Source organism: Bos indicus x Bos taurus, chromosome 7 (assembly GCF_003369695.1).
Source record: "Bos indicus x Bos taurus breed Angus x Brahman F1 hybrid chromosome 7, Bos_hybrid_MaternalHap_v2.0, whole genome shotgun sequence".
Lineage (NCBI taxonomy): Eukaryota > Metazoa > Chordata > Mammalia > Artiodactyla > Bovidae > Bos > Bos indicus x Bos taurus.
In genome coordinates, this window is record NC_040082.1 from 100612001 (window position 1) to 100617686 (window position 5686).

Below are 5686 nucleotides of genomic sequence, written 5' to 3' on the forward strand. Positions count from 1 at the left end.
ATCTGAGATTACATTAGCAGATGGGATAAAGTGGATAATCATTGATCTTGATATCAGATTAGCACAGATATTCAGCTTGGAATAATATATTCACAGTGGTCCTCTAAATGTGGAAGAGAAAGGAAGAATAATTAGTGTAAGATATTTTCAAATGCTTTGCACCTAGGTTTGAAGATGGAGGAAAGACCATGAACCAAGAAATGCTGGTGGCCACTAGAAGTAAAACAGCAAAGGGAACACACTGTCCTCTAGAGTGTCCAGGAGGATCATGGTCCTACAGACATTATAATTATAGTTCAAAGAGACTTCAGACTTCTGAAGAATTTTAAGATACATATATGTTTTAAGCCACTAGCATGGTAATTTTAAGATAGGTATTTGTTTTAAGTCACTAGTATGGTAATTTGTTACAAGAGCATGCGTGCATGCTAAGTTGCTTGAGTCATGTCTGACTCCTTGTGATCCTATTGACTATTGCCAGGCTCCTCTGTCCATGGGATTCTCCAAGCAAGAATACTGGAGTGGGTTGCCATGGCCTCCTATGGGGGTCTTCCCAAACCAGGGATGGAACCTGAGTCTCTTGCAGGAGCAATAAAAATTTAATAGAGTTATGTGTCCAATCAGATGTTGTTCTTGGAGTTGAGTTTAAACCTTTCAGTTCAATCAGTGAGCTACCCCTTAGCTAGAGGTATTTTGTGTTGAAATTATACTTAAACAGAAAGAGAAAACTGAGTCCTTTTTGAGGTATTTTCATTAGCTCCTATAGAGAACTTTTCATTGCCTAAATATAAATGTGGTTTTAACTTTGAGGTCTTTGAGGATTTAAGATGAGAAAAGTAAATCGTTATTAATATTAAAGGCACACATTCTGCTTAAAAACTTTCTGTCAAAATTTCTAAATTCTTTCTATTTTCTGTTATTTCAAGCATCTATTCTTTTCACTTCCATCCCTCTAACTTGCTCTCAAGGTTTCTTTCAACTTGGGATGGAATTAAAAATGAGACTGTAGGCATGTACATATATGTGTGAGCATATTTATTTCAGAGAAAGGTGTATACAGATGCGGGCACATGTATACATACATGTACTCCTAACCTTGAACATGGTTTGTGGACTCCGCAAAACATTTCTGTACATTTCATTCATTTTCACAACATCCATAGGGTGTTATCTTATATTTTCTTCATAGATAAATAAAACTGAGATTCAGGTCAATTACAGTATTAACAATAACATTTCAAAGAAATTAAAACTTGCTCTGCACATTTTAGACTATCAAGAAATGAACAATGTAGTGTGTACTGCTAATTTTTGAAATTCAGAAAATTGTATACCTTAAAAATTGGCAGTTTATTGTATGTAATTACTCTTCAATGACTTAGCTAGAATTTCAAATTTTGAGTTTTGCATTGTTCAGAGTAATAAGTAAAGTCCATGTAGTTGACTCACACCTGAAATTGAGAGATATCTCTTTAGGACTAAAACAAAGTGAATAGTGAAATTAATATAAAGAAATTACCATTTAATAAACTCAGTTTTTTTTCTTTTAAAGACTAACCTACCTATATCAAAAGAAGAAATTGACATAAAGTGGCTCAAAACACAATAGCACTAACTGCACACACCATCATGGAGGTAACTTGAGAATACAAAATAGAGTCTGACAGCTGACAGTAGACCCATGAAGAAGAGACTATCAGATTAAATCCTTATTGTGTATTCCTATTTGAGACTAAAGACATTATGTTAAACCATTTCCTTTTAGGACAACTTGTTATGCAGGAACAAACTGATAAAATAATCCAAGTGAACAGCTGAGTGAAGTTATAATAACATACAGCTTCTCATTGTAGGCATTTGCGCTGATATTTGAATAGCATTTATAATTACTCAGTTATTAAAGTCTGTTTCATATAACTGTATTAAAAACTGAATCCACTGAGGTTTTAATATAGGTAACCATGCCAGGTTAAAAGGATATGCCCATTTGTTCAAAACTCTGTGACTCTGAATCACAGGACCAGGAGGAATTTGAGCTCCCTAGTGAGCTGTACTTTGGAAAGAAATATATATATTTATATTGCTCATTCGACATCTTTCAGTGGTCATGATAAAACTTAGATGGGGAAGATGATTTCATTTAGAACAATGAAAGGAATCATAATCATAGGCAAAAATGTAAGTTTTTCAAGTAGAAAAAGAAAGATGATTCAAAATAAAATATAATTACACTAAACAATCCTTCATGCCAATGATAAATGCCTTTATATATGGACACTGATCTTACATACATCAGTAAGTAAATTGTACACCAGAAAAAATAATTTGCATAGTTAAAATCTGGTGTAAATATGTGCTTCATTTTAGTTAGGGTCATCTTAGACTCTAGACTTTATTACATCAAACTCTTTATTGAAATTGGTGTTTCACATAGACTACCATTGGAGACATGCATTGATGATCAGGTTTTCCAGTGACTCTGATAATGGTGGCTTAGCACGTAAAGAATCTGTCTACAATCCAGGAGATGGAGGAAATGCGGGTTAGATCCCTAGGTAGAGAAGATCCCTTGAGGTATAAAATGGTGACCCACTTCAGTATTGTTGCCTGAAAAATCCCACAGACAGAGTTTGGTGGGCTACAGTCCATGCGGTCACAAAAAGTCAGACACAACTGAGCAACTGAGCACACACTGGTAATCAGTATGCACACTGAGCTAAATAAAGAACACGATCCTAGTAGGAATAAAATGGAATGCCTTGTTGTGAAACACACTATATGTTAAAGTCTACAATTTGGGGAAGAGAAATTATGGTAGTGATGTGCAAAAGGAATAACAAACAGAAAGTGATAAATTGAGGTTTCATACTCTACACTGTTATGAAATTATGTCATTGGATGGATTCAGTCATCAAGGTAGTTTTTCTTTTCCAAAAGGTAACAGGACTCAGGATTATTCACTCAGTAAAATGAAATAAATTTGATCTGTATATAACATTTCACAAAGAAATTATTCTTAGGAGATGCACCCAGTCTTATGAGATATATGGGCTTTTCCATATATTTCACTTAAGGATGTGAATCAATTTGGGAGAGTATAAAAACGACAAAGGATAAAGCATAGATGACTGAACAGAAAAGTTAATGAAGCGAATTGCTGAAATTGTATAGAGAAGTTGAAATCAAAGAAATGGAAATAGCAGACAATAAGCCGAAGGAGCAAGTGCGATTTTCACAATCTGATCAGAGAAGCATAATATGTGGCCCTGAGGCTTTAACCCTGCTATCATGTGCATTGCTTTAGCCCAAGGACAAATGACCTTGATACAGTTTCCATCCCAAAACATATTTTCAGAGCCCTCTTTATGTCTTTATTTCTTAGACTGTAAATGAAGGGGTTCAGCATGGGTGTGACCACAGTGTACATCACTGAGGCTGCAGCACTTGACAGTGAGCTGTGGCTAGCAGCAGAGCTAAGGTACACTCCTAAACTTGTACAATAAAATAAGGAGACCGCTGACAGGTGAGATGCACAGGTGGAAAATGCCTTACACTTCCCCTGAGCTGAAGAGATTCTATATATATAGAGGACACTATCTTGGGGTAAGAGTAAAGGATATCAGTCAGGGTACCACCACCCAGAAGTCCAGCTCCAAATTGCATCATCATGTTATTGAGAAAGGTGTCAAAATAGGCAAGTTGGACCAGCTCTTTTATTTCACAAAAAAAGTGAGGGATTTCCAAGTCTGTACAAAAAGACAGTCTCAGCACCATTAAGCTGTGTAACAAGGAATACAGAACACTCATTATCCAGGATGTCAGAACCAGCAGTCCACAAAGCTGGGGGCTCATGATGACCATGTAGTGCAGGGGGTGGCAGATGGCCACATACCGGTCATAAGCCATCACAGTCAGGAGAAAGTCATCTAATCCTGCAAACAGAATGTAAAAATACATCTGGGTGATGCAGCCTTCATAGGTGATACCTTTGCTCTCTGTCTGGATGTTCCACAGCATCTTCGGGATGGTGGTTGAGGTGAAACAGATGTCTACAAAAGACAGGTTGGAGAGGAAGAAGTACATGGGGATGTGGAGATGGGAGTCTGAGCTGACGGCCAAGATAATGAGCAGGTTTCCAAACACGGTGATCAGGTACATGAAGAGGAAAAGCCCAAATATGAGGAGCTGCAGTTCTGATTCCCCTGAAAGTCCCAGAAGAAGAAGAAAATATGAGCTTTGTGTACCATTTCCTGATTCCATGTGGTGGAAGTGACTATTGGAGGGGAAAAAAAAAAAAAAAATAACATGAGTCGTTTTCACTCAAACTGGCCTAACTCACATAGCTGAACTATTTTAATTTATCTTTGCTGTCACAGAACTGATGTTAATATGTTATATGGAGATAAATCCTCCTGAGGGTATACCTCATTTCACCTCTGACTAGAAATTTTTGTCCCATTCTCAACAAATTCCAAAGGCTTCTTAATTTACAGTTTTAATGAAAACTCCTTTCATGAATTTCAGAAATACTTACAGAGAATTAACAATGCTCCAAGCCCATATAGGGAACAGTGTTCATAAACAAAGCTTTCACAATCCAAGGGTGGTTAAAGATGATATTCAAATAAGTATAAAATATAATATAGCAGAAGATGACAGATACTATAAAAAAACAAGTAAAAATGAGAGGGGTGTAGGCGTTATTTTGTACTGAGTGTTCAGGTAAGGCCTGCAAACAAGATGATAATTGAACCAATTCCTCAAAAAAGAGAGAGAAGGAACTAGTGTGATGTTAGGAGAAGTGTGTGCCTGGTGGGAGCTAGAGGGAGCTGCCACTTCTAAGGACCTTAGAAAGATGCTGGTTCCACCTGTTCAAATCCAAATAAGGAAGCCAGTAGGGCAGAGGAATAAGCAAGAAGGGGAGTGACTACAGATGGTGTCAGGGATGCTGAGGAATAAGGTGGTCTCCCTGTGACAGCTGACACCTCAGTCCACACAGAATCCCTCCTTTCATGTGATTCCTTGTACTTTTATGAATTTAGTTGCAATGGCATCCTGTGAATTGTGAACATTCATATCCTCTTCTTAGTTCCATCTTCTGACTAAATCCTGGTCTCTGTATTATGTCACCTTAATATAGGAGGCTGTTTCCGTAGAGGATCAGACAGTAAAGAATCTGCCAGCCATGCAGGAGGCCCGGGTTCAATCCTGGACTGGGAAGATTCCCCTGGAGAAGGGAATGGCAATCCACTCCAGTATTCTTGCCTGGAGAATTCCATAGACAGAGGAGCTTGGCGGGCTACAGTCCATGGGGGTCACAAATAGTCAGACACAACTGAGTGATTAACACTTTCACTTCACTTCTTCTGGTTAAAGAACTCTCTCACCCCAGTCACAGGCACACACACCACATCCTCGTGAGCTGTGTCACTACTATGCATTTCTTACCTAGAAACACCTTCTTCAGGCCATGAGTGGTTATAAGTCAAACTGGTCATATCAGATTATCTTTCATTTAAGGAATATATAAATGTTACCCAGAAATTTCAATTCACAAGCTTCCCATGGACCAACAGACATGGGGTTCCTTCTTGGTATGGCCACTTTCTACCCTGTATTTAAAGAAATACTTTAAAAAGTCTGAGAGAGACAGAGAGAGACAGAAGAATGGACACATGGGCCTTAG

The 5686-nt window shown here is 37.8% G+C and overlaps 1 pseudogene; it reads right to left on the reverse strand.

The window, feature by feature from the left end:
* Positions 1-3286: 3286 nt before the first annotated feature.
* Positions 3287-4260, reverse strand: LOC113896420 (annotated as a pseudogene).
* Between the last annotated feature and the right edge of the window lie 1426 nt (positions 4261-5686).